This window comes from Podarcis tiliguerta (genome assembly GCF_965153285.1).
Source record: "Podarcis tiliguerta genome assembly, chromosome: 9".
NCBI classification, from domain to species: domain Eukaryota; kingdom Metazoa; phylum Chordata; class Lepidosauria; order Squamata; family Lacertidae; genus Podarcis; species Podarcis tiliguerta.
Window position 1 is genome coordinate 43661824 of NC_139542.1, and position 27063 is coordinate 43688886.

A 27063-nucleotide genomic window follows, 5' to 3' on the forward strand; every position below is an offset into this window, starting at 1 on the left:
CCTCTGCTTAAAGACCTCCAAAGAAGGAGACTCCACCACACTCCTTGGCAGCAAATTCCACTGTCGAACAGCCCTTACTGTCAGGAAGTTCTTCCTAAAGTTTAGGTAGAATCTTCTTTCTTGTAGTTTGGATCCATTGCTCCGTGTCCGCTTGTCTGGAGCAGCAGAAAACAACCTTTCTCCCTCCTCACCCTCTAACCATTAGGCAGAGTCTTGAAGAAAATAGGTATAGAATGAGCATTTGAAGGAATTAGTGGGAAGCTTGCAGGTTTGGGTGGTGGGCCCATGGACACAATTCAGTCTTATTTTGACATATGAATGTCTGGATGGCTGGATCATTAGATATTGTTTCTTGAAACTCAGGCACATATCCAGAAACCAGATCCTTTGTCCCTTATTCCTCATCTGATGCGATATCAACTTCACCTTCAACCACCATTTTCAAATTTGTCTACTACACTGTCCATTGTGACATTTTTATTATCTGGATATTCCTTATGTCCTGCAAGCAATGTACCACATGCTTCATCACCTTTTCTGTTTCCAACTCTTTTATTTGCTTTCACAACGCATCCAAACTGGCTTCACGCCACTCCTGGGCCTTTCCCTGTGGTAACTACCACAGAAATTCGCAACAATCCCTGTGCCCAGAGCTACTTGGCCCTGGCGAATCATAAAATTACCTATGGCCGATTTTATCTCTGTTGCTACCCAGACATAAAGAGAGATTTTGCCTTACCTATTGCTTTTTAGGCAGGCTATTCTACAGTTATGCAGGCCAACTAATTAGCAGGCACTTCCCTTCCAGCCTCTCCATGTTACATTTTACATTGTAAGTTTGGCCAAAGAAGTAAAAATAATTCAAGCTCTGTGTACACCAGTGATTTAATCATCTAAGCATGATTTTGCTTCATACAGAATTATGCACAGGGGATCCCTTGCTTTGGAGGGAGCTGCAGCAAAATTCCCATGTTGCTATACCCCTTCTCTGGGCAGTCCCGGTGGTCACTGAACAGGGTTGTTGAGAGTTGTAGTTCAGCAACATCAGGATGGTTCCCCTGTTTTAGGACATACAGAAACCACATTTTTGTCCTGTCCCTTCTCCATCATCGCTTCCCCACTTCCCAGCAAAACTTCATTTTCCGAAAGACAGTAAGGATTTGATGAACCTGCAGATCACACACAAATATGTTGTCCTTGGCTTTTTTCCTAGCTGATTATCAATCCATTGACTGTAGTAAGTGCTGGAATCCTGATTACTATCTAAAGCTCTCTGTGGCTGTTGTTACATTCACAGCAGCGATCTGAGTCCGCTGTAAGATTGCCATCTGGAATCCTGGCAGGGACACCGGATTACAAACACCAGCTTTTCAGTCCTGAGTGTTACAGCAGACGTGGCATGGTGCCTTCTGTTAACCAAATAATCTTTCTTTTTCATCTAGTAATTTTTTTTTATCCTTGCAATGTTAATGAGTTGGGATAAAGTGAATGTTGAACTTTGAAGGATCAAGTGTTCTACAACTTTTGGACTTTTTCATCCTTCTGCTCCCACCGTAGGTCAACATTTAAGAACTGTTTTGGATTTGTCAATGTCATTACAAGGTGATTTCTATGCACTTTCTAATGGTATAAGGCAGGCATGGCCAAACTTGGCCCTCCATGTGTTTTGGGACTACAATTCCCATCATCCCTGACCACTGGTCCTCTTAGCTAGGGATGATAGGAGTTGTAGTCCCAAAACATCTGGAGGGCCAAGTTTGGCCATGCAGGGTATAAGGCAAGAATAAAGAATCTGTAGTCCTCTGGTTGCAGCTAAGGCCACCAATATTCAGGGAGGATGGGACCCCACCCCATCTGGAGGGCCATAGATTCCTCACCCCTGGTATGATGTCTTCTTGAGAATCTTACCTATTTAGGCATTAAATGAATAATATTGACATTGATAGGTTAGTGCAGGTTCATATGTCTGCTTCTGCACACAAATTCTGCACACCTCAAAGTGAAGATTGCATCCTACCACATGTCTTTAACTGGTTTCAAGCAAGCAAACCAACCAGCCGACAAAAGTTAAACATGCTGCCAGTTATATTACCTAGGATTTGAAGCAGGAATTGAACCTGTGACCCTTCAGCCAGGCTCCACCTCCCATCAGCCCCAGCAAGCATGGTCAATATTCAGAAATGATGGTAGCAATAGCCCAACAACTTCTGGAGGACAAAAGGTCCCCCAGCTCTGATCTAAAGGATGACTACTGACTGGTCCTTTGGCTATGATGCGAAAAGGGTGTTTGGGGTGTGTGTGCTCTTCAAGCCCCTCCCCTTTTCTCATTCTTAATGATTCTTTATCTACTGACTGCTCTCATAGATCCACCATGGTGATATCATTGTTGTTGCTCTCTAAGACCCCCCCAAATTGTCAAATATATCTATATCTATATCTATCTATCTATCTATCTATCTATCTATCTATCTATCTATATCTATCTATAAACATTATTTTTTTAATTTTTGTATTGACTACCTTCATTTGTCTCCTGCTGTGACTCTGTGAAGCTATAAGGCCTTATGTCATGCATTACTATGCAGATTTGTAAATAAGACTTTGATTGTGGTCATCACAATTTAAAACCATTAACAATTCACTCTTCTGTAAAGTATTAAATATATAAACTAACTCACATTCATTTCTGCTGACCGTAAAAAATACATTGCTATTCCCTAGCTCTGTGATTTGTTTCTGTCAAAAGTGACAGATACATCTCTTTGAGTCGGGGTGGGGAATGATGTTTGGTACAAAATGTTCTCTTTGTCAAGTGAAATGGTGATTACCTTTGAACTGTATTCAGTTCCAGCATGTTGTTTATTTCTTGAATGACAGCATTCTGCGAGTGTATTTGCTGCCTTCCCAACTGGGATAAAGTATCAGTTTGCTGCTATATGATGTGTGTATATTTCTGACTCATACCTGTTTCCACTTTGAGGGTCACCAAAATACTGAACAGTTTGTTCTTTATCATAATAATTCAGGGAACATGCCCACTTATTCTTATTCACACAAAAAGAGCTGAAAATTAACTGTAATGGCATAAACACAGGAATCAGATTCAATTGCAACTGTCCAGGTGCCAACAAAATCCCTATTTCTACTTGAGGTATAATTATGTTTCAACATAATCAAATATTCATTCACCTGCTCACCTTCCAATGTGATATATGCCATCAAAATGCCCACCTGCATTCTACATAGGACAAACAATTGCTTTCATCAACAGCACTCTTTAGAAACCACATTTTATGTTACCAGAAGGTCAATTACTTGTTATAAGGTGGCCATATTTGAACAAAGGCATTTCAAAGGGATGCCTCAAACATAACTTGGATGTCTTTAAAGGAGAATTGGATGAATTCATGGAGAATAAGGCTATCAATGGCTACTAGCCATGAAGACTGTCATGGACTGGTTGAACGAGAGGAATGGTGGGAGGAACTAACTGGGAAACCCCCAAGGAAAGAAGGCTCAGAGCCCAAGGAGTGGTGGTGAGACAACCCTGAGTGGTCAGAGGGAGAAGACTAGGAAGAGGAAGTGTTGGAAACTGAAGAGGGAGCAGGGCTTAGTGAGCTGGGAGAATCTGTGGCAGAGAGAAGTCCACAAACAGGGGTAGAAGATGAAGCAGGGGAGGAGGGAGACCAAGAAGCAGAGATGAGTCAGGCTGGTGAAATGTCCTGGGTGTCTCCCCTTCCTGCTGTGGAAAAAGCTCCCTTCTCCTCTGGTATCCCAGAACCAGAGGAATGAAAAGGGCAGCGGAGAGGTTGGCTTCCCTGGAGAGCAAGGGACTTAAAGGGCCGTGAGGAGGCAGGGACTTTCAATCTCAACAATTTAATCAAGAGACCAGACCTAGTAGGGATGAGCTATTCTGCTCATTACACCTGGTGCTCAATCAAGTCCGTGGAGATTCTGTTTTTGCTAATAGTTAACTCAAATTGTGAATGGTGTGATTTACTGCTCTCTCCTGTGACAATGGCCATGCTCTGCCTTCACAGTCAGAGGCAGTAATGCTTCTTAATGTTAGTTTCTGGAAAGCATTGGGAGGGAGCTCTTCAGCTTGGGTTCCACTTTCAAGTTTCCTACAGACATCTGGATTGTCACTGTGAGAACAGGATGCTGGACTAGATGGGCCATTGGCCCAACTCATCAGGCTAGTCATATGTTATTAGAATAATAGAATTGTAGAGTTGGAAAGGACCATGGGTGTCATCTAGGTTAACCTCCTTGTCACGGTCCGGGTTACAGGCAGTCGGAGTCCTGGCTTGGTACGTCAGGACTGGGGTAGAGGTCAGGAAGCAGGAATCAGCAGTCCAGGGGTCAGGAAGCCAAGAGTCCACAAATCAGGAAACCAGGAGTCAGGAAGCCAAGGGTCCAATAGTAGGATATCAGGAGTCAGGAAGCCAAAGCACAGCTAGGTGGGTAGTGTGTTGCTGTGGCAAAGAGCCAGAGGGAAATACTGGTCTTATATACCCCTCCCGGCCCTTGGCACCAGGTGCTACGAGTCTTCTGTCAAGCCTCACCTGTGGGGCCGGGCCTTGCCTTTCCAGGCCAAACTCAGGAAGGCTCCAGTCCTGCGAGGCCCTACCAGTTACAGGGCCTGGCTCCTGCACACATTCCTGACACTCCTGCAGTACAGGAATCTTTGTCCAATTTGGAGCTTGACCCATGGCCCTGAAATTAAGGATCTCTTGCTCTACCAACTGTCTAATTCAACAAAGAGTTCAATTCTCTTATTCTGGGTCTCAAATAAAATAAAATAAAATAAAATAAAATAAAATAAGTGCTTCCAGACTTGCCTGACACTTAAGAGAGGGGAGTCAACCCACTGTTGATATACAGTCAAATTATGCCATAACATTTAATCTTAGCCAAGGCCACAAGGATGAGATCATGAGTTGATGATAGACAGACTAGTTCGACTGCAGTTAAATTGCAGGATAATTATACAGATACCTCTATCCTTATTGCCCTCACTGAAGGGGAAGGGAATTGATACATTGTGAGAAGTGTATTAATTGGCTGCAGCTCTCAGCGTATGTCCCTTAAAAAGAACTTAAGGCTAAATATTGTCTTTTTAAAATGCATACTTTATTTGTACCCACCTTCAAACTTTGGGTTTGGGCTTGCTGGAGATCCTGTTGGTCCCATTAGGAGCGGGTGCAGGAAAGAACCAGAATTTGTTCACCATGTCATGGTGGCTCTGAAATACATGCAACTCCCATCACTTCTGCCCATCAGTCAATCTAGGATGGTAGCACTGGCCAGCAGGAAGGTTGCCCACTGACTTTATTCTTGCTCTATGCTACACCAAACTCTGTGAGTGGCCACTGAATCCTACTCCAGCCCACACCACCTTACACCTCCATTTGGCACTATGGTGACAGCTAACACTCATCTTCTAGCAAGCTGTGCCATAATTCGGGGAGGGGGGAGAGATTCATGAAGCAGACATTTAATGCATATATCTTTCATAATGCAAGAGCTCTTATTTTGCAAAGTAATTATCTTCTGCTTTTTTCATTGTACAGGTTTCAAAGACCTTCTTGGCAACACCAGATTTTCCCAAAGTTGCTCAGATTTTCTTTGCTCACTTGGATTGGTATTTGATAAAAAGGTCTGTGGTGCCCTACAGATAAGGCTTTATCACACCATTTATCAAGCAGCTTTAGTATTCTCAAAGTAAAAACTCCAGAGTTTGTGGATGAAAAACTGAATGATGAAGCCATAGCTGAAGCCTTGTTTTCTAATAAAACTGATTTTCCTGATGCTCATAAGCCAGTTTCAAACTTTTTGAAATGTTTAATAAAATGTTTCTAGCAGTCTAGTGCTTGTAAAATGTAATAAACTCTGTTTGCAGAGGAAAATGCATGCTATTTGGTAAGAGCCGTACTAGCAACTGAGTTCTGCCTGGGTATTATTTAACAGGGAAACTCTACCTTTCCCAGCATGTAATTGCTGGAGATATATATAATGATAACTGACTGACACCCCCACATCAAGAGACAGATTGATCTATGAAAATGTATTCCTTTTTTTGGAACACATAACCATATAAAATATGAGCACACCAAGAAAATGTAGTGGAACTGGTGAGGAATTATTCACTTCTAACAGAACAGTTCCATGGACAGAGGAAGCACTGTAACTCGGTGATAGAACACATGCCTTCCATTAATTTCCCAGGCTCAATTCGTGGCATTTCCTGTGAAAGCGATCAGGTAGTAGATAATGGGGGAGAGACTTTACAGAGTAATTGCCAGTTAAGGTAGACCATACTGAGCTAATTAGACCCAAAGGCCCATTTTGGCCTACTGTATCTTGGTTTAAATGTTGAGATGAGCACACCTTTTGGCCATGCATGCAACTTTTTTACCTCTCCCTTGATGGCATAAGCAACCAACAAGGAAACTTCTAATTAGCCATACATTCCCATTGTGTCCATACTGGTTTTGGAACAAGCCAGGATATTAAGCCACTTTTAAGCTGTGGTTTAATATCATGGCTTGTTCCAAAGCTGGTGGCCCATAGTTTTCCATTTCATCTGAAGCAGGAAACTATGGTTAATTAGAGGCTTCCTGGTTTGATTGGTTGTCTCATGAAGGGAAGTGCAAAGGCAAAAGACTGCTTCCTATCTCAGTTTATTAAGCCAGGATATGATCATCCAAATGTGGTCATTGAACAACAAAATAACACAACTTCCTCTGTTAACTCAGAAATAAGTCCCACTGTGTTCAATAGAGCTTAGTCCCAGGTACATGAACCATAAGATTGAAGCTGTAATAATGTAAATTAATTCCACACACACACAAAAGTTTAAAGCCCCAATGCATGGATGATTCTTTCTGCAAACATCTTTGGATTACAGCCAAATACTCTCCATATGCATATTATTTGCTTTTATATTCTGAAGCCAAAGGGCTGGGTGAAAATGCTATACTATGAATTGACTAGTCTTAACATAATTCTATGGTGGGGAAATGTCTGTTGCTCAGTCATTGAAGCATGTCCAAGTCAAACCTAATTTCCAGTTGCTGTTTATAAATATACTCCAAAATATCACTAATGTACTTCAGGCAGACATTTTAAGTGGCTATTGTACTTCTGGTGCTGACAACCCTTAATATTACTATTGCGTCTCCAGTATGATTTTCTAATACTGTAGTGGAAATTGTGGCATATATGACTTCCAAAAATAATATTGGGTAAAATTAACAGGTTAAATTGCACTTATTTCACAAAGTATAAGGTGTAAGGTAATCATGTACTTAAGCTTCCTGATTTAACTAATCAGAACTCTCTCTCTCTCTCTCTCTCTATATATATACATATGTGATAGTTCATGTCAAAAGTAATGGTCAGCATCCCTCAAATAGGAAGAAGGATTGATAAAAGAAGTCTCCATCACTTCATATGTGCACAGAAATGGTTCTTGCTCCCAATCTACATTAATTTACATAGTTAATTTAGTGTATCTAATCTTGAATATATGAAGACGGACTTCCAATACCCCCAAGTCCTCACCCATTATAAGTGGTGTAACAGTGAGACAGAGTGGCAGATTCAAAGCTCTGGGATTTATTTTTTTCCAGAGTTATGTGATCATCCGCTATAATGCCAGGGTAATTGACAGTCTTCTCTTGTTCTGGCAAGTGAATAAAGTCATAATGAGGCTTTCAGGTCCTTCTTTGACTGAGGTTTCTACTTCGTGCTAGCAAGGCTGTTTGCATTTCTAATTAAAAGTTTGTGGTTAGGCTGATATTTTGTTAAAGCTCAAAGCATTTTGCAAGTTTAACCTATATAGTTGGAAGTAAGCATCACACAGGTCAAAGGAGTTTTCTCCTTGGTAACTGTAGGACTGCAGTCATGCTGCAAAAAAAAAGTCTTTATGATGCTTTCCATCTTGAAAGACTAGACAGTCTTCTTTCATTTTTATAGTAAAACTTATTTATTGTATAGTAAAACTTCTTTACAAAGCTGTCTGTGTTTATGGATTCTCCTTGGCCATGGACTTGGGATTTGGGGGTATGCTATAGGGGCTGTCACACGGAGCTTGTGCACTTCAAAACTTACCACTACAGCACTGTCCTTTGTGTATTTATATCTCCATAGACATATACATAGTTTACACCCCATTTCTAATCTGCTCATACAATGGAGCAGAAGGAAAAGCTCCTGCTATGAAGCTGAGCTGAAAATGTCCTTCACTTTTAAAAATTATTCTCCATTAATTATTGAGAAAATTATTTTTAGTCAAACGTTATTGAAGGGGACAGGGAGAGATCGGTGAAATTCTCATGGGTGAAATGCAAGTTTTTTATCATGTTTACCTTATTTTTAAGGTGATTTTAAGAGGCCTTTCCTCCCCCCCCCCCTTTCTACAGATAATCTCACACCAGCCTTCCTGGGTGCCCATACTTCAGTGAAAACCTAGGGGAAGGCATCAATTGGTAATTCCACTTATTGGAAGCACAGACAGATAGGGAGGCTGCAGAGTGTTGAATAAAGGTTTGCTGGAAAGAAAAACAAACATACCATCTTGCATCACCTGTAATGAGATTGTAAGTTTAAAACCCCTTACCAACAGAAAATCTAAAGAAATTCTGAAGTTCCCTGAAAATGAAGTAGAAAAATGGAAGCTCCTTTCACTGGAAAAGAAAACTTGAGAAACTGGAAATTTCAGCACATCAGTACCTGTTATAGTTCCCAAAGAGAGCTATAACATGCTCTGGATCGTGGCCATTAATGTGCAAATCCATTCTGCTGATTTGTCCCATGGGGGAACTGATTATCATGTCCTAGTCTTTGAAGAGTAGAGCACCTACTTTCCCTAGATCAAAGGGAAACTCAGTGACAGACTAAGACAGATGGTATGCGTCATAAAGCCATGTCTCTAAACCTTAAACTAATTACTCCAGTGTAGATCTGTTGACCGCATCAGAAGCAAAGCCTATAGTATTTGGTGTGGGAAGCCCAGGAACTGAATAGCTAAATTGACTTTTCCAGAAAAGGCTTTTAAAAATGAGCTATTGGGATAGCATAGACAGTTTGCCAATAAAATGGTTTGTCGTATAGCGTGATCTGACTTTTGTACAGGCAAGAGTTGAAAGATTTTGCCTCAGGCTCAATATATCTTGTTCCCTTGTTGGTTTTTAAAAAGCAAAAAAATAACAAACCCCAAAAAACCTTACGTCATTAGCTATCATCTCCCTTTGACACTCAGTAAACAAAAATTCAGTTTGCTTTGCACGAATTATGTAGTATGTGAGAATAAAAAATCAAATATTTGATTTGTCTTTACAAACAGTGAAAAAAAATGACAGGAATAATTTCTTAACGATAACAATGAGAGAATTCATCACTGCATTAATTAGTAATTTATGCTTTTATTTCAAAATAAGAAAGAAAAGGAGATAGATGGAAAATGTGACTGGAGTCATTCATTAGGCTGATTATGTATCCAGTTATCAAATTCAGTTACAATAAAGATAACTGACAAGACGTTTATAGATGTATGGAAGGGCAAAATAAGGTCAGTGCTACACCCTAATCATTTTAAGATGCTCAAAAATAAATATTGGGATTCAGGCATGTGCAATGTATCAGAGCATACAGGAAGCTCTGGTTTAGGACCGGCAAAGCAGTAATAAGTGGGGCTGAAAAGGAGCAGAGTGGTGGATCCATGTTCTATCCCAAGCCCCACCAGCTCATGCAGATTCAGGGTGGAAATTGGGCAGTTCTGTCTTCAGTTTCTCTATGCAAGGTGCAAACTGGCAGAGCTGATGGGGCCAAGGATTGAGTCCAGCAATGATCCACGGAGCTTTGCACCCAAAGCTGTCAGTTCCACACCTACAAAACACCCCACTGGGGGCTTTCTGCTTCTTACCACCAGTGGTGCAGCATTCCACCCATCTGAGCACAACTGGAGTGAGGCTGGGAAAGAGGTCCTACAACGCCGCCCCCTCTAGTCATGAAAATCAAGGTGAGATTAGGATTGCATTCTAAGTGTGCATTCAGCAAAGGGCTTGATGGAATAATTAAATATCAACTGCATTTTATTTATTATTTTTATTTATTTATTTATTATATTTTTATTTTATTTTGCAACACAAACACACACAATATCAACTGCATTTAAGTAAAATGGGTAATCAAAGGCATGTGCTAATGAATTTAATTTCTTTCAATAGAATTTAATTTGAAATATTAGGGAGGGGGAATTCTGATACATCCTTTTCTTTTCTAATATGGGTTGGCTTAGTATGAGAAGTGCAAAATCTAAAGGATCATGTTCTGATCCATATATTAGTCAGGGGTTCCTGCCAACCCAGCAGTTCAGAAGCACACCGGTGCAAGTAGATAAATAGGTACTGCTGTGGCAGGAAGGTAAACGGTGTTTCCATGCACTCTGGTTTCCATCGCAGTGTTCCGTTGTACCAGAAGCAGTTTAGTCATGCTGGCCACATGACCCGGAAAGCTGTCTGTGGACAAACGCTGGCTCCCTAGACCTGGAAAGCAAGATGAGCACCACACCTTATAATCACCTATGATTGGACTTAACCGCCCAGGGGTCCTTTACCTTTTTATTATTATTATTAGCCAGGGGTGCAAATTAAAAATACGGCTCAAACTCGATCCTCATCCATCTCACTTACAGGAGAACAATAGAAGTGTAGAATTGGAAGGGGACCAAAAGGTCATCCAGTTCAAACTTCTGCAGTGTGGGAATCTGAATGCAGAAAGAGCCCTCTGTGCATAAGGATACCAGCATACCGGCAGCAAATTGGTGCTTTAGGGCAGTATCAGTGTCTGAGGAATGATGATGGGATTTTGGCAAGAAGACCACTGATGGTGCCCCTTTTCATGGCCTGGCAGCCTCACCAAAGTAGTTTGACAGAGAAGGTCTGGAGCTCAGCTATAGAAGACCACTGATGGTGCCCCTTTTCATGGCCTGGCAGCCTCACCAAAGTAGTTTGACAGAGAAGGTCTGGAGCTCAGCTATAGAGCAAAGTTTGGCCTGCAGAAAGTTCTAGGGTCAATCCTTGGCAATCCTTGGCAGGGAAATAATCCTATGTTAAGCCCTGAGGAGCCACTGCTAGCCAGTGAAACAGCTCTGAACTAAATTGACCAGTGGTCTGGTGCCATTTCAATTTCTTTCCTTTCTTACGTATATATCCCACCTTCCTTTTGTCATGGAAACTAAGGTGGCATACATGTGGTTCCTGGGCACTCACCCATCCAGGCACTAACCAGGTCCATCTCTGCTGAGCTTCAGCAAAGCAGGGTCTTATGGTGCCTTCAGACCATGCCCTGGGATCCTGTGTAAATATCAGCTACATACAGACATGTCCTATGAAGACATATCCAGGTCAGTCTTAAAGGCAATGATGGGAGGAAGACGGTTTCTATTAGAGTTAAGTGTTTAATGATGAAAAACCACACTTTGTGCTTCCCAAAACTGGAAGACAGAGACAGCTGCAATGTCATGTTGTAAATAGTTTAGCTAGATACCATATCCAGCCTTCCTGCTCTTCCCTGCCCCAACACTGGCTGAAAAAGGCATCAGGCACAAGATTTTGCTCCCAGCCATTCTTTCTATTTCTAGCATGTCCCATCAACAACCTTTGTATGCCATGACATCTGATGGTGTCATGCAGGATCTTTATTTCAGATAGCGTAGCGATGACTGGGTGCTATGGGAATTAATCCCTCTATTTACTGATGCCAGTACTGCGTATGAAAGGGGGGGAGACAGCAAATTTGTAAAAGTAATTAAATGATCATTGGGGAGGATAGCAAAATAACACTGTTTAATTTAGTGCCAGCTTTCCTCCTGAATACTATGCCAACACAGATTAGATAGATTAGATAGGGGTGCCACGTTTTATTTGACCTTTAATAGCTCTGTCAGGGAGCCATAGACCAAGTTCAGCTTCTCCAACTATATAATTCCGTATCTTCAAAGTATGAATTCTTATTATCTCAGATGCTTAGATAGTATTAGTATCTACATCATGTTCTTAAAAAGAAGAACTCAGTCATTCGGAAAGATGATGATTCCATTAATACTTATTAATTTTGCTAGCAATATACCATAACAATTTAAGGCTGAATCGGAGCAATAATATTCATCCCAGAGCCAAATATGAGAGCACCAAATAGAGGAGAACCAAAAGGAAGTCATTTACATTTTAAGATTCAGAAATTAACTCTGTAAAGCAGCAATACAATTCATGCACTCCTTGATCCTGAAACTGGATATTTTCTGCTCAACAAAGTGCACTTATTTGAAAGAACATCTGAAACACCCATGCCACAATCAGTTTGTTGCTTCCATTTAAAATAAATCTGTTTTATGAGACATGAACCCTGCCCTCTATCTTTGTTTCGGGTGAGATATAAGCTCATATAAAGGATGTAATAATAAATAATAAGTGAGTCCTCTGCAACATTTGAACTACAGATACAGAAGGTTTTCTAGTAAGGAATAATTAGTTCTAATTGATAGATTATTTATTAAATTTATAACCTGCCTTTTTTTTCTCAAAGAGGTCCAGGACAGTAAACACTTCAGTAATAAAAAACACCAATAGAAAGATTTATACGATCTGAAGAGAAGCCAGCCAAAGAGACAGCTGATGTGAGTCCAAAATATTTATTTTATTCTTTGCTCCATAAAAGCTTAGGTCACAGGAACATAAATAACCTAATTACCAGTGCCTCATAGTCATCCACAACTGAAGTTTGCATTGAGCTGAGATGATGATTTTGTCCTAAGAAACTATTACTGTATTTTCACACTATGAGAAATATTAAAAATATGATACAGGGAAATAGATGGCCTCGATTGCAGCCCTTGGATTGCAGTTCATAGAGGAGAAGACCGATGGACACCTGACCAGCGTTGATAATTCAATAATGATGGTGATAATAAAGGTTTGTTCCAAATTCTTTCTTTTACTTCAAGCAAAACATCAGCTGGGAGAGACTGGCAGAATCAGACTAAAGGCTTGACAGATGAAACTAATGTTCAAAAAAATTTAACAGCTCTGACCTCCAGCCATTCTAAGCCTCTTTCATACAAAAGGAAAACACAGAAGAATAAAATATGGGAACAGATCAGAAAGCTAGCAGAATATTTAATGGTGTAACTTGCAGGGAAAGGGGCAAAAAACCCCAAGCAAAAATGAACCCCACGTTCATTAATATGTCCTGCTTTGCCCTAAAAGATAAAAGGCAAAAATGTAGAGAAACACTCTTCAATTTCAGTTTGGTTATTGTTAGAAAAGGAGATCTTGATCAAACATTCAGACTCTAATCAGCCATTGCACCCCCAAAATGGTGATCTCAAGTCACCCCAATTTAAGGTCATAGGGTATTTTTAACCTTAGTTAACACTGCCAAATAATCAACCAGAAGATGGGTTGGTTGATTCAGGAGACACACCCAATCCCTGCATCAAAACCTGCTAACATTTGTAATCAATAAAGTTGTGGCCTGTTTAAATCCCAAGTGGCTGTCCTGTGTTTGTTTCAACTTCACCATGCCTTGGCTTTGTTGCCTTGCAGCTTCACTGCTCCAGGACCTACAAAAGACAGCACAACCCAGGAACTTTGGAAATCAGTTTGAGATACTATATGGCTCTGCTGTTCTAACAAAAGAAAAATGTTAGAATACTTGTTTGGAATCCAGCTTAATCCTATGGTTAGTGCTACTTTTTGATATTAAAATGCTTTAAAGGAAGCTGACAAAATACTCAAATGTAGTAGTAACTGCCTTTTAACAACATAAATGTCAAATTGCGATTTGCTAGCAGCAGCGTGTAAAACTGCTAGGGGTTACGGTCATGGAGCCTCGTGGTAAATGATTTATTGGGAAAACTTCAAAAGCCATTTGTACATTTTTTAAAAAAAATCAAATAGTGTAACACTCGAAGCTCAACCTACATAAGTAATAAACCTGAAACCCTCCAGCTATTTAAAATAAAATAACACAGAAATGTTCATTTCTGCATTATTTCCTATCCGTTGACTCCATATCGTTCCCTTGACATCCATTCATCTTACCAAGAAGCGGGTGAGATAGGGGAACCAGAGAACATGTTCCAATTTGCCCTTTTCTGCAGATAAGGAAAACAGGGCAAACACAAATTATGATTAGCTCAACCCCAACTTCTAAGCTTTAACCCTAATGCCTGTTAAAGTGCCCAAATGTTGTATTCTCTCTCTCTCTCTCTCTCTCTCTCTCTCTCACACACACACACACACACACACACATATATGCACATATAAAGATGGACACTTTAGCTGCGGAAAAAGAGGCTTTTGTAGTTCCCAGTTGTTTTATTAGAGCAACTCTCCTGTCATGAATGAAATGCTGCAAACGAGAATGCCAGAATATTCCCCCCCCCCCCCCGTTCAACCATCAGTCCACTTCATGTGCCATGTGAATCTTATTTTGCCCCAAAAAGACTATGTGAATTGCCCTTGTTTGACACTTTCTGCTAACATTAGAGCAACATGAGTAAGATAAGCACATTATATTTTTATCACCAGGATGGATTTCTAGGAAGGCCAAGTCCAAGTGAAAGAAATAAAAGAGGAGATACATGATGAAAGTGTTTCAGTCATTGCGATGAAAATGATGGAAGATCTACCAACCATGGTATTTTACCCTATGAGCTATTGAGAATATCATCTTTTAAGAAGCATTGCATTTCAGTATTCATGTGTGATTTGATGATTCCCAATATAATTTTTAAGAAGCTATGTCAGAAAAACTACAGGATTTAGCTACAGCATTTGGGTTCCCACATGAAGCCAAGAAAATTCCTGTATGAAGAGAGGCAGAAATTCACCAGTGGATATAGACAAAGAAAGCAGATTTTCTGACTGTGATCCAACCAAATGGCCAATATAATGGTTGGCCAATGTAACAGCAATTTTTAAAAGGTGATCTGGGGAGATACAGGAAATTACAGGCAAGTTAGCATTACAGGAAAGCGTTTTTGCCAAGACACACATGGAAGGATATGCAAATCTCAAATTCCAGAATTGGGCTTAAACACAGAATTAGGTAAGAGCAAAACATGTACAGTATATAAAGTGCTGCTAAAATATGGACAGGAATAAAATGAAATGTTAATTCCACCCCAGAAATGAGCATACAGTAGAAATATGAATAAAATTTCTAAAATACAGTGGTGTAGTTCTCATCTATACAATGTACTGTTGTGACAAACAATAACTAGAGACCAAACACATTTCAACTCACAAGGGATTTTCCTCAGTGGCCAAGGAATTTGTAACATACACTTTGTCACCAAGTTAGCCCCTTGGTGTACTTACTGTCATAGGAAAAAGAAAGTACGCCCTCTTTGAATTCTGTGGTTTTACATATCAGGGCATAATAACAATCATCTGTTCCTTAGCAGATCTTAAAATTAGGTACATGCAACCTCAGATGAGCAACAACGCATGACTTATTACGCTGAGTCTTGATTTGTTTAACAGAAAATAAAGCCAAAATGGAGAAGCCAAGTGTGAAAAACAAAGTACAGTGATACCTCGGGTTAAGTACTTAATTCGTTCCGGAGGTCCGTTCTTAACCTGAAACTGTTCTTAACCTGAAGCACCACTTTAGCTAATGGGGCCTCCTGCTGCTGCTGCACTGCCGGAGCACGATTTCTGTTCTCATCCTGAAGCAAAGTTCTTAACCCGAGGTACTATTTCTGGGTTAGTGGAGTCTGTAACCTGAAGCATATGTAACCTGAAGCATATGTAACCCGAGGTACCACTGTAAACAGAACTGTAGCGGGGGGGGGGGAGTTGCCAGGGTGATGGCCCCAGGTGCATTTTTTTAAGGGGGTGCTGCACATTTGGCTCCTCATGCCACCGTCCTGCCAGCCCTGTGCCACTGTGCCGCCCGACTAATCATTCAGTTCAGATCAGATCCCAACTACACCCTGATTATTAAGCCCCAGACAACCAGATGGCTGTCAGATATTTGTGAAGCAATGTGCAGGGGACTTTCACAGGTGGACAGCACAACCCACATGTCAATCATCTGATGCCATAATGATATCAGGTAGAAATAAGGAAGCTGTCCGCCTACCTGTCAAAGTTGTCCCCTGGAATGGGGACCGATAATAATCTGGCTCACTGGCCGAAAAAACCTTTTGTACTGCTGACAAAGACTCGCTGAAGGAGGGACACAAAATCTGGTATGGGCCCTGCTACCATTCTGCAGGTAAAGCCATTCAAGACATAGAGAAGGTGATGCTCCTTAATTGCAAGTTTGTGGCACTCTCAAAGAATTTTCATAAGTACACTTCCAGGCTACTTCCTTAACTTCAAGCCCTGACTTCAATCTCTCTTTGTTCTGAGTTATCACTCCAAGCACCGCACAGTGCTCTATATTTTTATATGATAGATTCTGCTGGCAGGTACTATAAGATTTTTTAAGATGAAAGAGATTGACATGAAACAGCGCCTCCCCCTTTTTCTCACACACTCACACTGTTTGGTCTCTTTGATGGCACTTGCAGACTCTTCAGGCTTTTGCCTTGGTTCTCAAGCTGTGACAATTCAGATAAATGAAATTTTAAATAGATCATTATGTACCCACTCCTGCAGCACTGAAACCAAAGTGAGATTTGGGCAGTGACTGACTGAGGCTGGTTGGGAAATGCATTTAAAACCACCTTCGCAGCCAGAATGAGTCAAAATGGGCTTAAATTAGACAAATCTTGTTAGACATCACTGAAGATTTGGGAGGCCAGCTTTACAGAAAAGTCGATAACAAGATATAATGATGTGGTTATATGCAAATCATTTGCCAGGCATATTGTTGTAGATGCTGTTGTGATTAAAATCTGTTTTGTTGTTTTTTTTGGGTTTTTTTAGCATTCTCAATCAAATAATGAGAAAAGAAATTGCTTTCAGAAATGATCAAAGGGGAAAGAAAATTTTATTGTAATTCTTATGGGTGGGGACTGGGTTTTGTTCACTTACCTTACTGTCAAGGTAATAAATGTGTCTTTTCTTTCATTCTACAGACCATGTCTTCAGTATAATTCAGCCTTCCCAGGTGTCTGCACTTCCTGAAGGCGCCATGATGTCCATGGCTGGGCTTTTTTTTTGTAAGTTTAGAACTTTGACGAGGCTGCATAACATGCACCTGATATCTGTGTTGCTGTTTTTGTTAACAAGGTTGGTTAAATAATGCAGATGGAGTTCAGGGTGGGAGGGTGCGGGACCCCATAATACTTTACTGAGTAAACTGAACCAGCAAAGTATATAACTTGAGGTGAAAGAAATGGAGAATCATCAAATTGTAGAGTTGGAAGGGAGATTTTGTCTTTCTTTCTTCAGGCCTTATTCATAGCAGGGATAGATATAGAACCAAATAATAATTTTATATATGTATATAGTTATCACTGCTTGATTGTTTTAAATGGCTGGGGTTTTTTCTGTTTTAAGCCGTTCTTATTTTTATTTGTAAGCCGCCTTGAATCCTGTGAGGGGGAAAGTCATGGTATAAATAGATATAATCAGTGCTTTTTTCCTGGGGGTACGCATACCCCTAAACATTTTGTGAATCTTTTGCCCATTTACTGTATTTATTTCCCCCGATTTGAACTATAAAGTGGTGGTTTTCTTGAGTCAAAATGAGAGTACCCTTAAACATTTGTTTTAGAAAAATGAGAGTACCCTTAAACATTTGTTTTAGAAAAAATCACTGGATGTAATAGTAGTAGTAGTAGTAATACTGAAGAAAAACTCCCTCAGAATTCCACAGCCAATCAGAGCAGAAACTACCTCAGTGATGATCATACTACTTTGACTTCTCTACGACCTCTCTTGGTTAGCTGAGTAACACTGAGAACAGAATTATGTACCTATGTGGTGTCCAGTAATTTCTAATGAGAAGTGTTTGTTGATGAGTCAAGAGTCTCATATTGGGATAGACTAGTATCATGAAAAACTCTAAAAGGGAAAATGGAAGACTCTAACCTCTATATATATATATTTACCACAATAGTCTGTCAGGTTATGGTTGGAGTCCCAAAGCATTATGCTTAGGAGATTTTAGAGGGTACAGTGTGTGGGGGGGGTGCATGCATTATAAAGATCCAATAGATTGAATTCATCATAAGAAGCCAATTGATTGTGAAAGCAGTACCAGACTACTTTGGAGATCCTCGCTTCACCCACCCACCCCCACCCAATAAAAAAAAGCCCCACTTATGGCTTACAATCGCCATGTCTCATGGTGTTCTGATATGTGTTGAAAGCTGACTTGTACAAAGGGTAGTGGGTTGTTGAGAGCATCATTCGATTCTTCTTCAGTGTTGCCATGCAATTTCTTTATCTGGATTATTGAGGCTTTCTCTGTCTCCAAAGACAAAAGGCACTTCCAAGATAATCTCAGTAGGACCTTGAACACCGATTAACATCTCGGTTATTTTTATGACCCCTCAGGGCAGCACATTGAGAGCCATCAGCAACTAAATGAGATGCAGCTGCAATACCATCAGAGCCTTGCATATTTATTTTTCCCTAGGTAAACATTATATTGAATATTGTGCTAAGAGGTCTACTTTTGAAAATTCTGTATTGAGAGAGAATTGGTCATTCATTCAAAATACATTACTAGCATGGGTATAGAAAACCTGCTCAAATATATGCATTACTATATGTTTCTTTAAAAAAAAAGGTCAGTTTTTTCAGAGTTTGATTTCAAAGGACTTCAGCATGAGCACTTACTGTTAATATAAGTTTATTTGAACGATTGATTGATTGAGGACTGGAATGAGAGTTTTTAAAAAAAAAAAAAACCCAACAAGGATATTATTTTACCTCTAATCCTAATTTAAAGCCATTTAGGCTGGTAGCCATCACTGTGGGAGCAAGTTCCTTAGTTTAACTATGTGCTGTGTGGACTTTGTTTCTTTACTCCATCGGAGTAGATTCTCCATGAGGAGAAGATGACACCAAACTGGGATGGGAGGGTATCAGAATCTGCAGAAGACAGAATTGGGGTTCAAAATCACTTTAATAAACTGGAGAACTGGGCCCAAGCTAACAAGATGAATTTCAACAGGGACAAATGTAAGGTTCTGCACTTAGGACCAGAAGAAAGAACCAGATGCACAAATATAAGACGAGGGACACCTGGCTTACTGGCTTCATGGTACATGTGCAAAGCATCTAGGGGTCTTGGTGGACCACAAGCTTAGCATTAGTCAACATTGGGATGCAGCAGCAAAAGAATAGCTAATGCTATTCTAGACTGCATCAACAGAAATATAGTATCCAAATCAAAGGAAGTAATAGTAACTCTCTATTCTGCCTCTGTCAGATCACATCTGGAATACTGTGTCCAGTTCTGAGTACCACAATTTTAGAAGAATGTTGACAAGCAAGAGCATGTGCAGAGGAGGGCAACCAAGTTGATCAAGGGTCTGGAAACCAAACCTTATGAGGAATGGTTGAATGAGCTGGATATATTTAGGCTGGAAAAGAGGAGAGTGAGAGGAGAATAGCCATCTTCAAATATCTCAAGGGCTGTCATTGTTAGGATATTTCCATTCCACCTTAAAAGGGAGCAGGCTTTGTGAGTCACAGAGTCTGCGCATTTCCTGTTTTCACAGGATCTTTCTGTTGTGTGTTTGCTTTCGTTTCTCTCTCTGCCGGAGACACTGAAGCAGGCAGTCATGTTTTTCTTTGTTCTGATCAACGCAGAAATAAACTTGTAAATAATGCTCTCCTGAGTGCATCTTTCGCTGTGTGCTTTATCTGCTGATAGAGCGTGCACGGCTCTGGAATGTGGCAAGCTATTTCTGGAGCTCGTGTCGCTAATTGCTGATACTGCGTGTCTACGGGAGTTCAATGGACGTCTGGAGACGACGTGGAGTCATGATGGACGTTGTCTCCCTGGCAGTATCCCAACAGTCATATGGAAGAAGGAACAAGCTTGTTTTTTCCTGCTCTGAAGGGTAGGACTCAAACCAATGGCTACAGATTACAAGAAATGAGATTCCAACTAAACATCAGGAAAAACTTTCTGACAGTAAGAGCTGTTCAGCTGTGGAACAGTCTCCCTCAGGAGGTAGTGGACTGTCCTTCCTTGGAGATATTTAAGCAGAGGTTGGATGGCCATCTGTCGTGGATACTTTAGCTGAGATTCCTGCATTTCTGGATTAGATGACCTTGGGGTCCTTTCCACAATTCTATGATTCTATGATTCATTGCTGCAAATGATTCAGGCAAAAACTGAGAGAAGCCTTGCCTCACCCCCTATTTTTGTCATAAAATTATCATAGAATTATTATAGTGGGAACACGAGGTTATTTTCTCTTAGCCTTACCTTTGCTGATGTGTGAATTGTACCATCTGCTTGCTCTACAATACATGGTTAGCAGAAAACGAGAATATTTTCATTCTGATGTTCATGAGAATTTAAATGGTTAAACAGGATTTTGAACTTACATTTGTGGCTGGAGTGTGTGTGTCTAGTGCTTCCATTCTGCTCATGCCACAGACTTCCACTTGCACAATGGAACTTCTACCTCTTCTTCTCTCCCCGAAGGCCCCTCCCCCGGCTGGCATGCTCCCTCAAAATGCAGCAGAGGGTTGGAGGATTCTTCTGGAACAATTTTTTTTGAGAGGACACATGAAAAGAAGACAGGAAGAGGAAATCTAATGCACCAGTGGAACGCCACCCACACTGTATTGAATACAACCCCGAGACTGAGATGGTTGAAGATTGTGTGGAGAATAGAACAGAGGAAGGAACCATGATGATACTAAAGACAGAGAATTATAATTCTTGCAGATAAAGTCTAAATCAGGAAGAAGAGGAAGAGTGCACAGAGAAATGAATTTAAGACCTTTTGTTCTACCTGATGTCTAATCATGGGGTTTTTTATATTAAAAACCCCCACTAACTTCCACTCCTCCAGTTTTCAGCATAAGAGGGGGTCAAAGAACCTGTAGTCAGTATGGGAATATGCTCAGTAGCAGTGAGGTAGATTCTGAAAAGAATTAAGTGGGCTATCATCAATTGTCATCTTCCCAAAATCTATTACTGTAGTTTAAAAATCATGTCAGATAACAAAACGGATGGCATGTGTATTGCTGCCTTCTCCCGGTCCATATTGAACGACAATCATGCTGATCTTGGACAATGTGATATTAACAAGGCATATAGAGAACCAAGCTGTATTTTCTGCCAGATAACATTGCCAGATAAATTGCCATTGTCACCCCATCGCCTTTCCTGAATGTCATACACACAAACATACTCTCATCACATGTTCCCTAGCGGTCCTTTTAATTATCACTTTTGCATTCATCAAGTCATTGCTTGTCACTCACCATTACTTTTTCTCAGTCTTATTGCAATACTTCTTCTCATTTTTTAAAGAATAATTTCACTTTCCTTTTTCAAGTCTGTAGTGTTTATCAGCTTCAATCTTCGTCACAGTACCTAAACAAATGCAGGTTATGGATTACTGTCATCAACTTGTCCTTTTTCTTTTCTTTTTTTTATCCTAAACACTTCCTGTCAATGCTGATTTTGTATTTGTTACAGTACTGTTGTTCTCCTGTCTCATCCTCTCTAAATGCTGGCCAATGATTTCTTCTCCCCCGCTTTCCATTCTCTTGCCATTACGCCTGTCCATACAATTGCAGCAGGCTGAATCACAGTGTTTAGCAAGGTCTCCTCAGCAGCTCGCTGCTTTTGTCTCCCTAAGTGCATTACTTCTGCTTTGCTTGGAAGGATAAAGCTGTGTTCTGCCCTTGATCTTTCCACTTTCAAAGTTAGATTTCATTAGATGGCACTCATCATAATTACATATTGAGATCACTGCACTAAGGTATTCTTACCCTCAGTGCATTGCTGTACCCCGTTTGTAACACATATTTTCACTTCATCTCAAGATAAAGATTGAAGTATTTTATGTAAGGAAAGTCCTGTGGTTGAAACAGGGCTAACTGAAATAGACTCTGTTGATTTTTTTTTTTAAAAAAGAAACTTTTCTCTTTCTTTTTGCAAAAAAGGTAAGCTTGCTCATTTTGGAAGGAACGGTTGCTGCCTCTGATGAAATACAAATTTATAGAATCAGATCATCATCTAGTTCAATCCCCTGCAAGGCAGGAATATGCCGTTAGCCCACCACGGAGATCAAACCCACAACCTTGACATTATCAGCATCACACTCTAACCAGCTAAGCCACCTTCAAATTAAGACGTTTCATCTGTGATATTGCAGAGTCCTTCCAAAGAAGGGGAAGTCTTTGTAACATATAGTTTCAGGCACCAGCATGACCCAAGTAGAACAGAAGCTTCATCAGAAGTCAGCAGGGTTATGTCGTGTTTTGTCATGTTATGCCTTTTATCCACAAACCCAGAGTCAATCGGGTTAAGATGCCAGACAAGGGCTTGAAAGCCTGTTCCAGGCTTAGAGCTGGCAGGGCAAGGAGACTGTAGCAATAAAAAGAAAAGACATGGTACAGGAATGTCTGAAATGGGAAAGGCACATGGAAACTACCTGTGGGCAAAGACCAGGGAGAAATGGGCCCAGTGGCAAGGAATATGTAAGCAGCAGTAGTGGACAGTAAGGCAGAGTGATGCTACTCACCTGCAACACACATTGTTGCTGCTTACCGGGAAGTAGAGGGGGAGGTGGAATGTAAGAGAGAGTTTGGCACAGTGCAAACAAACCAGCAAGATTGGGTCTGCCAGTGAGTTCGCACCACCATGGCTTCACCACTGCCTTCCCCACCCCACCCCTCAACCTCCTCATAAGCAGCAACAACAACATGACAAATTGAAGATCAGTTGAGTGGTGGAACCCCAATTCTGGCAGGAGGCATAAGAGGCTCGTAGAAAGCATCAGTGTACTTGACAGCTGTTCTGGACATATTTAGAACGGATCAGTCAACCAAAGTTCCCATCAGAGGCATTTGTAGGCCAGACTGGATGCCTGACTGGAAAGGGCAGCAGGCCCCCAAGAAATAAACATCCCCTTTCACATGCTGGCATCCCAACTTCATGTAAATGGATATAAAGTGTGATGTTTCCCTAGAAGACTGTGACAGCTGCTTGAGTGTCCACACAGTGTTGCATGCAGAGCATTGTACTCCAGATCATGGGCTGCCCTTTGGGCAGCAAGTTACATCTTATCCGTTCCCATTAAGGCTTCAAAAACTACTCATGGGAACCCTTCATTATTTTAAATATTTTAGTTCTTTTCAACTTTAAGCATATTTCTGTCAGGCAGGGATTTCAGTAAGAGTTCAAAGAGCAGTCAAGACCTTATGTCACTTCAACTGATGCCTAGGAAGAACTAATTTCTCCCGTTCTGCAATGGAAAATGTTTAACTATGAATAAGAGAAGTATGGTTAAGAATAAAAAGGTCTGTGGATAAAACTGGATGTGTTTTTTTTTAACCTGTAGCACTTTTCTGAGGATAATTTTTCCAAAGCCATTTGCAGACTGATGTTGTCTGAAGGCCAAGAGCTTCAGTGGATGGGACTGAATAAGAAGTTTAATTTAGGTTACTTTGAGCCTCCTGTTGTTTGATTGTAGCAGTTGCTTTCTTAACAGAAGTGGGAGTATCAGCTTTGACAGTAGTGCATTTTTTGTCCCCTGCCTACAACTACTTTGTTAGTCACTATAAAATAAAATAAAATGCAAATGCAGCAGCTTCACAACTTGTGCTGATTTTACTTACACAATTGGAGCTTTACACACATCACCATGAATTAATAAACAAATAGAAAGGGGCTTGGAGAGTCTTGCTTACTGAATTCTAGGTGCTCTCATGAGATCTTGTAGGAACCTCCAGAGCCCTCGCGTGACCCACCCAGTAAGCAAGGCTGAGGGCTTTATAGCTCCATTTGCACATGAAAAAGAGCTTTTAAACCCTCTGCCTTGTTTAGCAGGCTCTGGGAGGGTCGCGCAAGGGCTCTGGAGGCTCTCATGAAAGCTTGGATGATGAACTTCCGGGGTCATTCTGATTTGGTGTAGTTTTGCCTTTGCACACAACACCTAGGAACATAACCCTCATTTAAGTTGTGATCACACTGAATCTCAACACATACTGGTAGGAGTACATGTCCCAAATAGCTTGGATTATTGCAATACTCTTTTGTTTGCAAAATGTCAAAATGTTAATTTAAGATGTTGGCTCCGTTACACACTCACATGTGGAAGCTGCTTCTGAGCTGTTTTGTCCTGGGACAGGGGAGAGCAGGAGAGAGAGTCTCACTTCTACACCAAAGCACATTTAAAACAAATTGCTTTCCCCAAAGAATCATGGGAACTATAGTTTGTTAAGGGTGCTGGGAATTGTAGCTGTCTGAGAGATAAACTACAGTTCCTAGGATTCCTTGTGCTTTAAAAGTATGGTGTAGATCTGACCAGTGCTAAGAGTGTATATATGCCACAGCAGGAGGCAGATCCAGAGGAAACGATCAATTCAACTGGCCGTCTCAGTGCCGTTGTGGTACCCACCCTCCAAGACCATGTGGAAAACAACCATAGAGAAGAGGCTCCCAATCAGTTCTGTATGTGTGCAGAGGGATGTTTTTACCACTTTCCACATAGCTTAACTCAGATGGTACATTTTGCATTTCACTGTGACATGGCCCCATTATTTATGTTCCCTCTCTCTACTCTAAACTCATATGCATAAACTCTTAGATGCTACACATCTAAGAAAAATATGGCAGTCAGAAGGCTGGGGTAGTACATTAGAAAGGGGATCAGAGTTCAAAAAGTTTGAGCAACATTGCTTTAGAAAAACTGCTTCTCATCCTAAACTTTAAATAACCTAGAGGCTCAAGCCTTGGCAAAGGTTGTTCAGAGTACTTATCTATGTTTATCATCATACGGTAAAACATTTTCAAGCAAAGGATCTAGTGGGACTTCTGGTCTCCTTTCTTGATGTGTTATGTTATGCAGATGTTGGCCTGCAAATTTTTCCTGATTGCTCTTAAATAGTACTCACCAAGAGGGAAGTTTTCCTCCCCTGAAATGATTTGTATTTGAACCATGAGAAAAAGCACAACAGATGCATGCGGTCTTCAATAAAACACACAGAGAGGCATTTAAATCACTTGCAGTACAGTTATTTCTTGGTGGAATTACCATTTATATCTAGATGTAAAACAGATGGTGGGAGTCTTGGGTTGATGGGTTTGGGCTATTAAAATAAGCTTGTGTATGCAGTTAAGGAGGACATGTACAAAAAGGGGGGGGGGATTCCACCCGCTCCACATTGTTTTATCAAAAAGCATGCCATAGGAAAGAGGATGTTGCTGTGTCCAAGAGTTCTCATTGTAATGGCAGTGTGTGTGTGTGTGTGTGTGTGTGTGTGTGTTGCTAATGACTTAACCATGCAACACTCCTTGCTTCAGACTGAATGCACAGCCTTAAAATAAGGGTCTCCCATTATGATGGATGAGTAGCATATGGTGGTAAGTCTGCATACTTTTAGCAACAGTGGGGTGGAGTGGTTTGGGAGTTTGACCAGGGTCCCCACTCAGCCAGGACACTCTGCTGAGTGACCTTGGATCTGTTAGAATCTCTCAGTCCAGTCTTTTCAGGATTGCTGGGAGGATAAAAGGCAAATGTATGCTGCCTTGGAGCTCCTCGAACAAAGGATGGCTAAACTATGAGAAAGTTGACAAAACAAAGCATTGCTGTGTATGGAGTGCTCCACTTAGCACTTAGCCATGCCATTTTCTAGGATATGCTATTCCACCCCGCTTTCTGTCCACACACACTAAGTATTGGGTGGTTTTTAGGGTCTTCAACTCTTAGGGGTGTCTTCTAAATATTTCTGGGTACTTCTGCAAAATTTGGATTCCCCTCCCCACAGCCTGCTTCTAAGGGATGGTGGGGTAGGATAAATTTGATTGAGCTTGCATTCAAAGGTGAACTTAACAAAATCACACTCTCCAAAACAAAATGTGAATTGAAACACAGCCGTCCTTTGAAATTCACAATTCCCTGAATTTTGCAATGCAGTTTTCCTGCCAAATTATGCATACAAAAAATGCATATATTAAGGAAACTGTGCATATAAACAAACATAATAGTGAAAACAACTTACAAAAATGCATTCTATGGGAGGGGGATTGCTTTTCAAAAATGTGTATATTAGCAGAAATTCACCCTAAAATACTGATGATTTTTTTATATATAGTTATAAACAGATATAGAGATGTGAACTTGAGACTTAAAAAATGAGATATGAAGATAATGGAAAACTGATACCTCCTTTTGCATGGACAGTGCAGCCCAGTATACCTGATGTCCTCTTCCAATGGGCTTCTGCTAGTTCCCTCACTCCAAGAAGCGAAGTTAAAGGGAACCAGGCAGAAGGCCTTGTCGGTAGTGGTGCCCTCCCTGTGGAACGCCCTCCTTCAGATGTCAAGGAGATAAAGAATTACACAACTTTTAGAAGACATCTGAAGGCAAGCCTGTATAGGGAAGTTTTTAAAGTTTGACATTTTACTAAGTTTTGTATATGCTATAAGCCACCCAGAGTGGCTGGGGAAACCCAACCAGATGGTTGGGATAAAAATATGATGATGGTGGTGGTGGTGGTGGTGATGATGATCCATACTTGGAAAATGAGTTTGCTATATCGAATTTCAAGGATCCCTGGGTAGTGAGACACACATTCGCACGCACACACTTTGTGATCCCTGTCAAAGGGTCTGGGTCAGTGAGAGGTAGAGGGCAAATTCTACTATTACTGCAGCAGTTCTAGCAAGTGTGATATAGATATGAATGACAACCATTAGCTTATACAGGAGCAAGTAGAAGGCTTTACTTAGACACAGGTTTGATTCACCATAGAGTAAGTTTATCTTCCCACAACAAATTATTAATCATAACTAATATGGCATCATGATCTGTAAACTTCTTACCACCCTCACTACCTAGACTTGCATGTCAAAATGAGAAGAACACATTAAACAGTTGCCAGTATTGCTAAT